Source organism: Chrysemys picta, chromosome 2 (assembly GCF_011386835.1).
Source record: "Chrysemys picta bellii isolate R12L10 chromosome 2, ASM1138683v2, whole genome shotgun sequence".
Classification (NCBI taxonomy): domain Eukaryota; kingdom Metazoa; phylum Chordata; order Testudines; family Emydidae; genus Chrysemys; species Chrysemys picta.
This window is the reverse complement of record NC_088792.1, coordinates 61,515,556-61,527,716: the sequence shown is the minus strand read 5'-3', so window position 1 is coordinate 61,527,716 and position 12,161 is coordinate 61,515,556.

Genomic DNA, 12,161 nt, shown 5'->3' with positions numbered 1-12,161 from the left:
TTTGGTTTTATTATTTAATTTATTTTATATACAGGATTTTAGTAAATTGTTTTTACTACAGGGCTTTAGAGCAACAGGCAAGGACAAGCACACCCACTTTTGAGGAGTTTACTTGGTACAACCTCTGGTGTTCAATAGCTTCCCTCCCTCCCCAGCCCACTGGCTCGAGGTCTGGGGTAGTCAGAAGGATTTTATGTGCCATATAAGGAGTGGGCTAACTTTTAATATTTTTGCTTTTAGAGCTTGTTGGTTATGCATTTTTAATAACTTTTTTTAAATTAAAAGGTTTGGCCTTACTATGCTAGAAACACACTCCATTTATTTGTATTGATAAGTATTAGACAGTGATTTATTTATTTATTTTTTTGCTTCAGCAAGTATATTAAAACCTTAGTATTTTTTGATATTACCCAAAACATTTTGTGTTTTAAGGTGGACAAAGCAAGTATTTGCATTTTAGTACATTTTATAGCTATAGCAGTATGTTTTTTTTTATTTTGATTTGTTTTTGTATTAGGCTGTTTTGTAGCTGGGACAGAGAGCTTAATTTATTTTTAATTACCTTTAGGTATACAGTATTTATAATTTTTCCTTTAAAACCGATTTCCCCTAATATGGTGTTTACTACCTGAGGATGTTTTTTTGCAGTATTTTTTTTTTAAATACACAATAGTGCTAGCAACAAGACTAACACCATAAGACAAAACATAGAACACAAAACACAATTTTTATTGTGACCGTAGATTTATGGTATTTTGGATTGCTTTTTTGCTGGTATTCGCTTTTTTGAAGACAAAAAGAACATGTTTTTACCCCTTGGAGGGTGGCAGATTATTGCTTAAAATATATATATTTTTATAAATACCCTTGCTGATTGCAGGCAAAACAGAGGAATTACCCCCATATTTTTTTGTGTTTGTTTTATAGGCAGGCCAGGTTTTAATGGTTTTTATCTTTATTAGTTAGGTAATTTGCATTAACCCAGATGCTTTTTGGCTTGCTTTTGGATTCAAAGCCATTAGCAGCTTAGAGACTTTGTTTTAAAAGGGATACCATTAACTTTTACCAGCGTTTTGATTACTTTTAACTTTTGCTTTTAAAACCTACAAAAATTTGAAAAAGAAAACACAAGCTATTGTGGCTTTCTTTGGAGCCCGAATAGGATTTTAATTATGTAGCATGGCATGTTTGCAATTTTTTTTAACCCTTCTACAATATACACGGCCCAGGTTCTGGGGAAAATGCAAATTTTTTTACACTGTTTTATTTTTATATATCTGTATATAGATTACATTTTTTTTATATATTTGGGGCAATTAAGTTTTAATAGAACCCCCCTTATATTTTTTTAGCAAATCTGACTAAATTATTTATAGTTAAATTATTTTAGTTGGATAGTTTTTTTGCCTGGATTATTTACAGACTTTTTTTTTTTTTGGAAAAAGGGCTCATTTTTCTTCAGAATGGCTGCAAAGAAACCAAGAATTTTTTATAACACTTTTTTAAAAATATTTTTACAAAGTTTCACTGCTTTTTTTTTTAGCCTTTGCAGAGTTCACTTATTCCTTTTTTATAATTACTTGCTTATTTTTTAAAATGATACCTTACTTAACTTAGATTTTACCATTTTAAGTACTATTTTAGGGATTTGAATTTTCCATGTCTGCACTTACTCCTTTCCTTACTCCTGCCACTATGCCCTCTGGGCTTTCAACCTGTTTTTAATTTTTTGTTGTTGTTGTTGCCTGCCTGCTTGTTTGGGGCCAAGTTTGTGTTGTTGTTGTTGTTGAACCATCCCTTTTCATGAGCACAGGCTTGGGTTGCCGCCTGGTTAGTAATTTGCTCTTTTAGTTGCTTAATTTTTACTAGTTGCCGGGTACACACTTCTGCCCTTTTCCCCAACTTTTTATTTTATTTTGACAATATTTGGTACCACATAGCCACTGCAATTTACATCAATCCCATAGCTGCCCCTAAGTTTTTACCCTTCTGTCTCTCATACTTGGTATACAGGTTTAACTAATTTTGCCAAGTATGGACGCTTTTTTTGAAGCTTTGCCACGGAACCCCAGGGATTGTATCCCACCTTGGTGAGGTTCTTACCCCCCCCCCTCTGAAAGAGGCAACAGAGTCACATCCCTTCTTGTTGCCCCTTCCATGGCACGGGCATCAAGTCCACCAGCCTCCTGTGACACCAGCGGGCCAGGCAGTGGGACTGGCAGTGGGACTCCCGTATCCGAGCTTCCTAATGCCCATCAATCCAGCCTTGAACCCATTGTTGATGCCATCACCCACGAGTGCAGGACTTTTGAGTCCGCAGTTGTACCCTTCTGTTTCGTGAACATGTTGTCACAATTTGTTAGTGCAACTTTTAAGGTTTTTTTAGTTACTTGAGATTTTACGCTGCCCATGCCGGCACCGGGGCTTACAATGTTAACCCAGCCTGCACCAGAGGGAGAAACGCTAAGCCTTCCCCTGTATTACTCAGCCTACTACCATCGAGGGTTTGTACACCAAATATAAAATCCTTCCCGGGCAGAGCGAGAAACCTTAAGTTCTTCTTTTACGCTTAGTTATGCTACGGCTGAGAGCGTATGCACCAAGGATTTTTTTTGCTTGGAGCGGGGATTTTTATGTTTTGTTTTTTTAATTGCCCCACCCTCTTACAACTGGGGGTATACCCACCTGCAACTCTGTCCCCCACCACCCAGAGTGGACCAGGGTGAAGAGAGGAATGCTAAACCACTTTTTGTTTTTTAGCCCTGCAACGACTGAGGGTGGGCATACCTTTAATTATAAAATCCTTAACATGAAATACCAACAGTGCCGGGCAGAGCAAACATGAAATACCAAGGGCAGAACAGTTGGTGCGCTCAATATTTCATTGTATGAAAACAGACCTCCAATCCACTTTCTAAAGCATAAGAGTCTAATATTGTTGTCAGAGAAGGGATGCCTGTTGAAAACTTTTACTGTTTCTTTATCATACCAGCAAACCAACAAAAGGTTACACCTTGTATAGCATATGAAAGGTTATTTACTATAAGATTACACATGTTTTTAATGCTCTGTAGTTTGTTTGCTTAGCCCTTCCTATTTTCTGTCAAACTATATGCTATCAACACAGGAGGAGGAGAATCATCAATCAGTTTTAGAAATACTTATATAAAATTCCTGAAATAGATCTAGCATGACATTATGGCTGAGTTATGTCAGGTCAGTTGTGAATGATGTAAACACTTTCTATGACTACCTTAATGTAAATTTGTTTGTCTAGTAGCGTTGCCTCCCTCCCTGATTATCATAATGAGAAATGAGGAGTGCATTAGGTACAGTAATTGTGTGTGCGGGGTGGGGAGTGTGGGGGTAGGGGAATTTTGCCTGCTGTCATCCATATTTTACAGAGGGGGAACAGCAGCACAGGGAGACCAAGTGAGACAGGAATCAGCTCCTCAGGAAAAGGCGAGAAAGCCTGGTGCAGTGCTTTGGGTGTCAGCCGGCACCAGAGGGTCCACCACCTCGTTGGACTCTGGGCATGGCACCAAGGAAGCGGGGCCCATCGACCCTTTTCTTGGCGGCCCAAGGATGGAGGCCGATGGTACTTTCGACGCCCCGGCCACCGAGCAAGCCCCCACCGGGGGCTGCACTGGAGTCCACGGTACCCACTGGTACCACTGGGCCGGCCACGATGCACGGTGCCATTGCACTTGCTGAGGCACCGGCGGGGCCTGCCAATCAGGATGGCTAGCCTGGCCTGTAGACGGGCGACTGTGAGCGGAGGACGGGCTGGCGTACGACACGCTGCTGCCTCTGGACCAGGAGTGGTGGGGGTGACCTCGAGGTAGGAGAACGGGACTGACGGTAGTGAGTGCTCTGTGAGTGATCTCAATGGCTGGACCTACGACAGCAAGGAGCCAGCGATCGATGTCCGGCACTACGGTGCCTTGGTGGAGACTTTGAGCAGGATTCCAAGTGGGAATGGCGTCGATGGTCATGCCGCGACCGACTGTGGTACCGCCTTTGAGATGAGGACCGTTGGTGATGTCCGCCGTGGTCCTGTCTGTGCCCGCTCCATGAAGATGAGTGGTGCCGGGAGTCCCGATCGGATGGCACCCATCCAGACAATCTGACCGGCATCGAGGGCGATCCACAAGGACTGAGCCTGAACGGTCCCTGGGCAGCAAGCGGTGTCAGGAACGTTCCCTCAACCGAGACCGGCACCGGGTCGGCAGTGACTGCGGCGATCCCAGTGGCGGCTTGCCTCTGGAGCGTGGTGCCGACATCGGTGGCACTCCCGGCACCGGCATGGACATGACGTCCTTAGCCGCCTGGAGGGCTTCGGGCGTAGATGGCATCCAGACATCCGGAGAGGCCTGCTCTGAAGGGGCCGGGCTACGCGCTCCGCGCGAGTTGGAGGCCTAGGGCCCGATGGGGACCGAGGACTACCCGACATGGGTCTAGTCTCTGTTCCAGACTTCCCTCAGAGCCGTTGCAAGGAGGGAGTCTTTCTGGTCCTCTTGGCATGCCCTGTGGAAGGGGAGCGGTGCTGACTAGTCGAAGGTACTGGAGGGTCTCCGTGCACCGACACCGCGGTGCTGGGTACCGGATCGGAGTGGCGTGCAGGGTCGGGTCCAGTGCCGACTTCAGCAGGATGGCCCGGAGTCTAATGTCCCTTTCTTTTTTAATCCGGGGCTTGAACGACTTGCAAATCTTACACCTTTCGCTGATATGCATTTCTCCCAAACAGCTCAGACAGTCTGTGTGCGGGTCACTCCTTGACGTAGAACGTCTAGAGGAGCCGCACGACTTAAATCCTGGGGCACGGGGCATGCCATGTAAAACGTTGGGCTCACTAACTTACTAAACTTCACTGAAAGCTAAACTGACTACAGGTACTACTGAACTAACAGTTCTGGGGACAAGCTGTAGCAAGGCTGGAGATGACCAGTTCCGACACACCTTCACTGGCGGCAAGAAGGAACTGAGGGTGGGGGGAGCATGCAGCTCCCCTTAAACCGCGCCAGGCAGGTGCCACTCCAGGGGTCACAGGGGGCACTCCCCCATTACAGGTAATGCTAGGGGAAAAACCTCCGGAACCAGTGCACGTGGCGAGCATGCACAACTACTGTGGAATACACATGAGCAATCACTCGAAGAAGAACTTTTATTGTCTCTGTATCATACCAGCAAACCAACAAAAGTATAGCGTATGAAAGGTTATTTACTTTCTGTAGTTTGTTTGCCTAGCCTTTCCTCTTTTCTGTCAAACTATATGCTATCAACACAGGAAGAGGAGGACCATCAATCAGTTTTAGAAATACTTATATAAAAGTTCCTGAAGTAGGTCATAGAGCATGAGATTATGGCTGAGTTATGTCAGGTCAGTTGTGAATAATGTAAACACTTTCCATGACTACCCTTAATGTAAATTTGTTTGTCTAGTAGCGTTGCCTCCCTCCCTGGTTATCGTAATGAGAAACGAGGAGTGCATTAGGTACAGTAATTGAGACTGAAATATTTCTAGATAGACAAAAACTAAAAAGAACTTGGGGAAAAAATCCAGTTCCCAATTTTTTTTTCTAATCACTTTAACTTAACTGGAACTGGAAAGGGACTTTTAGCTGCATCCACCATATTATTTTTTATTAAACATAATACTGAAGACTTGCTAAACTACCCCCTTGTTTCAAAAAGCTGACTTATAAATCCTGACTATTAGCTAATGGACTGTTAGACCTAAGCGACTAACTTGGAAAACATAATGAGGAATGGAATAACAAAGGAGGATAAATGATGTTACTGTGCCCTCGAATTGTGAACAAAAATGAAGTAACATCAGATATGCCCAGCTCCAGCAAAGAGTAAGTGTGCTGTCATTTTCAAATAGTCATGCCCTTACCATCAGCTTTTAAAGTTCTGTGATTAAGGGTCTCTATTCATGTGCACAGTCAATACTTGTGCGTAAGGAGACACAGCTACGGTAGGCATCGTACCATTGGCATTCACCACACAGACTGTTAGAGCAATTCATTTCCAAGAGCAATTGGTTTCATAGTGTTTTTCAAACACTATGCTGCATCGCAGTCAGAGCCAGGAAACAATAGAGACAACACTACTGGCAACATGACACTACAGACAGAACACTATAGACAACGTTTTACATGGCACTTTATCTAGGCACTCTGGTGTGGCAGGCCAAAAGCTAAATCATTTCAGCCAGGTAAAGATAATTCTCCTGAAGGGTCAGACTCAACTGTTCTGCCTTCCGCTGTGTGTGAGGGGTGGGGAGTGTGGGGGTAGGGGTTACCTCCACACGGTGCAGTTTTATAGCAAATACACATAAAATACCATGGAGCAGAGGTCTCAATATGCTTTACTGAGTTAGACCCGTGTAAACTGGACTAATACAAGAGTGAATCAAGCTCTCTATCTGATAGGAATTTTCTTGCATTTACATCTCTGAGAGTTTTGCCTGCAAGGACAGCTGGCTCTAGAAAGGCAAAAAAAGAAGGAGAAAGTTCATTGGGTGAGACCTGTAGACTCAGTACATTACATAAAGCCAATGAGATTTGCTCGAGAGGTGTGTATAGACCGCACTGAAAATCTGTTTCCAATGAATGCTATTGTTCTTCATCTCCAGCCTGTACTTGCTTTGAAAGGCTTTTGGCTACAGCCAGTTAGAAATGCGGGACAGCAACATTGTTTTGGTTTCACTCATACGCAGAACTACTGAGCCATTGTCACAATCTAAGGTACATACAATGTACCATTACATTTGATCACTCATAGTCTTTAATGGGGATAGTATGAGACTGCCTACAATGGCATGTAGCCGATTTGCGACTGCTAGCAGCAAATATCTCCAACGGCTAGTGATGGGACGCTAGATGGGGAGAGCTCTGAGTTACTACGGAGAATTCTTTCCCAGGTGTCTGGCTGCTGGGTCTTGCCCACATGCTCAGGGTCTAACTGATGGCCATATTTGGGGTCAGGAAGGAATTTCCCCTGAATCAGATTGGCAGAGACCCTATGTTTTTTTGCATTCCTCTGCAGCCTGGGGCACGGGTCACTTGCAGGTTTAAACTAGTGTAAATGGTGAATTCTTTGTAACTCAAAGTCTTTAAATTATGATTTCAGTAACTGAGCAGAGGTTCGGGGTCTATTACAGGAATGGGTGGGTGAGGTTCTGTGGCCTGTAGTGTGCAGGAGGTCATACTAGATGATCATGATGTGTCCTTCTTGCCTTAAAGTCTATGAGTCTAATTCATTTATCCTCACAATGCACCTGTGAGGTAGGGAAGTGCTGTCATCTATATTTTACAGAGGGGGAACAGCAGCACAGGGAGACCAAGTGACTTGCCCAAGGTGAGACAGGAAGTTTGTGGTGGAGCAGAGAATTGAATCCCTGTCTGTAGAGGTCCAGGCTAATGCCCTAACTGCTTGACCATATTTCCTATCAGGGAACAGAGCATACTTCCTGCACCATGTCTCACTGAATATATAATTCTTAATAAACGTATCAGTTTAGAGAATCTGTGAGATCTGTGATGTCATTGCTGACTCTAATGATTTGGTGTTCCATCCTTCTTTCATACCCTCAGTCCCTATAAAACTTGCCTCTGATTTTCAGCTAAATCACTCCATCAACCTGTCTAATCTTTTCCCCAAGCCCCATTCTATTCCTGGGGCAGCCAGGCTGCAATGGTTAGAAACTAAGTTTAGTAAGCCTTGCCACCATGTCAAGGCTGCTTCCCCACTCTGAACTTTAGAGTACAGATGTGGGGCCTGCATGAAAACTTCTAAGCTTAACTACCAGCTTAGATCTGGTCTGCTTCACCACTCTCGATGCTAATTCCCTTCCCTGGGTAGCCTCGAGAGACTGCTGAGCTGGAATTGATATGCAAACTAGATACAATCAACTCAGGATTGAATAAGGACTGGGAATGGCTGAGACATTACAAACATTGAATCTATCTCCCCTTGTAAGTATTCTCACACTTCTTATCAAACTGTCTGTACTGGGCTAGCTTGATTATCACTTAAAAAAAATTTTTTTTGTCTTACTTAATTGGCCTCTCAGAGTTGGTAAGACAACTCCCACCTGTTCATGCTCTCTGTGTGTGTGCATATATATCTCCTCAATATATGTTCCACTCTATATCATCCGAAGAAGTGGGCAGTAGCCCATGAAAGCTTATGCTCTAATAAATTTGTTAGTCTCTAAAGTGCCACAAGTACTCCTGTTCTTTTTGCGGATACAGACTAACACGGCTGCTACTCTGAAACAGAGCCATTGTTACTCATGGGGATGATGTTAGAAGGCCACCCAGACTCTGTCCAAGGTAGCAGTGAAGATGTCCTGATGCTGAGTATTCTCTGGTTGTCCCAGCCTTGCCCCATCTCTGCAACCAGAGGATTGCTGGGTTCCTGCTCACCCAGGTGCTCACTAAACTACATGGGGAGATTTTCAAAAACTAGGAAATTTGGGAGCTCAAGTTCCACTGGGACTTGGTAAAATTTTCAAACACATCTAAGCAATGCAGGAGCCTAAGTCCCATTCAAAGTCCCACACAGTTACTCCTGGTTAATAAAAACTGTGAAGGAGATATTAAAAAGCACATGGGCTTCTAAATCCTTTAACTGCTTGTGAAAATCTATTTCATGGTATTTACTGAGTAGGAGTGTTAACTGGAGAAATATTATGGTAAGTGGAGAAAGAAGAGCTTGCTGTTTCTACTTACACATTTTTGTCTTATCTCCTTTTTACTCAGAACTGAGTCAATGAAGCTGTGGGAAGCTCAATGAGTCAGAGAAACTGTGGGCTTGTCTCTGGTGGAATTGGGGGAGTAGCATCTTGAACAACTAGACAGGGAAAGAGGGGAAAAAACCTCCCTCCAAAGTCCTCTCTCTTTCCTTGGGCCATTATTAGTCATGTGCACATGGTATTAAGATGTCCAAATATTGTAAATTAAAAATGTTAATATTGCCTCATTATTTAATACCAAATATAAGGACAAAAATGTACAGTGGAAAATAATGAATAATAAACCAATAATCTTTTAGGCCTTAAAACTAATTAAAACTGTTCCAGATCATATTAGGCACAAAGTCATAAGTCATAGCATCAGCAATCCAGTTTCCTTCATTTGAAGCTCACTCTAAAAACATACCTTCTTTTGGGACCCAATCCAACTCCCACCAAAACCAATGGAAAGATGTCCAGACTTAAAGGGGAATTAAATCGGGGGCCTTAATTAACTGTTAACTAAATCTATAGGATTCAATGTGTGTTAATAGAACAATATATATTATTTTAAAATCTAAACCATTATTTCTCTAAGATAAAGCGTGCTTCACATAATACTAAATACAGTTTCTCATACTTTGCCCATTTGATTTGGGTTGATTCTAGACAACTTGAGATGAATGAGATTGTGATGACTTCACTACCATCCCTTTTTCAAACATAGGCATTTTATTTTAATTTTAGGCAATGTCTCTTTCCTTCCCAGTCAGCACAGTTGGAGCACCCGGGGCCTTTTGAGCATGAACTGAAAAGGTTTTGTAAGTGAACAATGAAAGAATGATCCCCCAATACGTGAGTCAATTATAACAAATACTGAGTATTGTCTTTAAAAGCCACCTTTGAATTCAAACACCAAGATGTGCATATAACTAAATGGAGTACCCGTGTGATCTTACTTTCGTAATCCTCATCTTTCCTTGCACCTTCACCTTCTACTGTTTGTTATCCTATACATGGTGTCTGTTCTTATATTATATTTTATGCTCCTCAGAGAAGGGACAATGTATTTTTCTCTGTGTTGTACAGCACATAGTATATTGGCACTAACATAATAAATGACATCTCAGGAAAAACTGGTGTATTGTCAGTAGGTGTGACAGAATTCTGTTGCGAGGTTTAACAACATGTCTTCAAATTTCAGTGGCACAAAGAAATAGCTAACTAAATATTAAACAAAAATGGGGAGAATGTGGGTGCAAATTACATGCAAACCAGTTCAAAGAAAATTAATTATGGAGAAGTAAGAATGGACATTATAAATTAGAGACATTTAAGTAGGATATGGATTAGCCAGGCTTACTAGTCTAAATAGCAACACGTTCCTCACATTCAATTAGTTATTTCAAATACTTCCCAGGTGTGAGAGTGTGAAGTTTAATATTTTATAGTATACTCAAAATATTTATTAAAATGTACTTGGGCAGGGCACGAAATTAAGACAAACTAGGACTTTTTATACTCACCCAAATAAAGGAGAACTTGCTTTCCTTTAAAATTCACGATATTTCTTTCAAGCATATAGGTTTTTCTAAGAGTGATGTCTTTTCTTAGCTAAATACTAAGGCGATTATATTCTACTTACCTGAAAATGAGTGACACCACATCTCTGCCATGTATACTTCTATGTACCCTGGTTCATGGTTTTCAGTCTTTACTATTTAAGGATCTTATTTTTATTACTATCTCACAAAGTGCTACTGGGACAGCTAGCTAGTTTAGCACTTATATGGTCTCATTAGTGTTGTTACTGAAGCCCAGATTCTCAAAGATATTTTGCTGCTGATTTCAATGGGAATTAGGCACCTAAATACCTTTGAGTATCTGGGCCTGACTGCCTTCCAAACGCTAATGAATTTATCCTCCGAAGGAAATTTGGAATGTGGGGGATTGATGCGTATTTGCTCTAGAGATCGCATAGAGCCTTTTAAGAGCAGATGACAGGACCAAGTGATGCTCTCTTCCCCCCACCCCTTCCAGTTCTAGTCAAAATCTAATGAATTATTAGAAGAGCACAGCTGCCAGCAGTCCTGGATTTTACACTCCAACCCAGGTATCTTCACTATGTTAAAATAAGGCAAAAGTAAAAAATGTATTTACAGAACTAGAGCAGAGACTTTTCAATCCCTCATGTGGATGTCTTCTGGAAGGAAGCCTGGAATGCAACCTACATCTCCTACTTCTGTTCCAATCAGCCCCATAGCCTATGTCAGATACAGCACCAAATGGAGAAAGTTTGCTAATAATTTCAAAGCCCTCTAAACAAAACAGATGCCACCCTCATTGCCGAGAATCCTAACTGTGTCTGGTGCCAACCAACCTTTTTTTCCTGTGTGTGTTTTCCTATGCCTAAAACCAGGTTTCAACTGGAAATACCATGAACGACAAGGTGCTCAATGATTTGATTAAATGTCCCTTATTTTCACCATTTTGTGTAAAAGATCAAACTTAATTTTTAAAATTATGTATATGGCACTGTAACGGGGTAGTTACCCGCTCCTGCTCTGAGGGGTTTAAAACAGCCCTGCAAGAGGGCTGTGGAAGAGCAAGATGCCTGGGCTGATTGGGAGGAAGCAGGCCCTGCTGGGGCCACGCCCCAATCAGGGCCCAGATGACCCTATAAAGGCTTGAGCCAGGAACTCAAACAGACAGTCTATCTCTGTGTTCAGAGAGAGAAGGGCCTGGCTGCAGGGAGTTTTACCAGATACCTAGATTGGGGGCAGGGCTGTGGAAGGGCCAGAGGAGCTGGGAGCTCTGGTCTAGGAAAGCCCCAGGCTGCAGGCCTGGCAAGGCCTAGTAGGTGTACGGTTGCAGGGGGCAGTCCCTGGGTAGGCAGAGGCAGCAGGTCCGAACCCCTTTGCCAGTAGCCAAGACTGAGGCGAAGTGGGGGTAGTGGGTGGGGGTTCCCCTGGGAGGGGAGACCCTAAGACTGAGGGGTTACTGCCAGGGGGTAGCACCCCAGGTACAAGGGCACTGGGGTCCAGGGAGGGACACAGTGGCCAGAGGACAGGCAGATAACCGGCCTACAGAGGGCGCTCTGGAGCTAATTCCCGGAAGTCACCAGCAGGAGGCGCTGCAGGGGTGAGTCTGCTCCTCTACACATGGTGGAGAATGCAGGTATATGGCCTGCCCCTGATACAAGGGCCAGGGCAAGGACTGTGGACTATTGCCTGGAGCAGAGACTTGAGAGCCTGATTAAGGACTATTACACTGGTCTACAATTTTTGAAAAGTTGTCTGCTTCAGAGATAAAATGTGCTATTTATTATGTATTTTGATGTGCTGAATTAAAATATGACAATTAAAACAACTGATTGGCTACTGTTTCTAAGATATTTAAATTTTTACATTTTATGTCT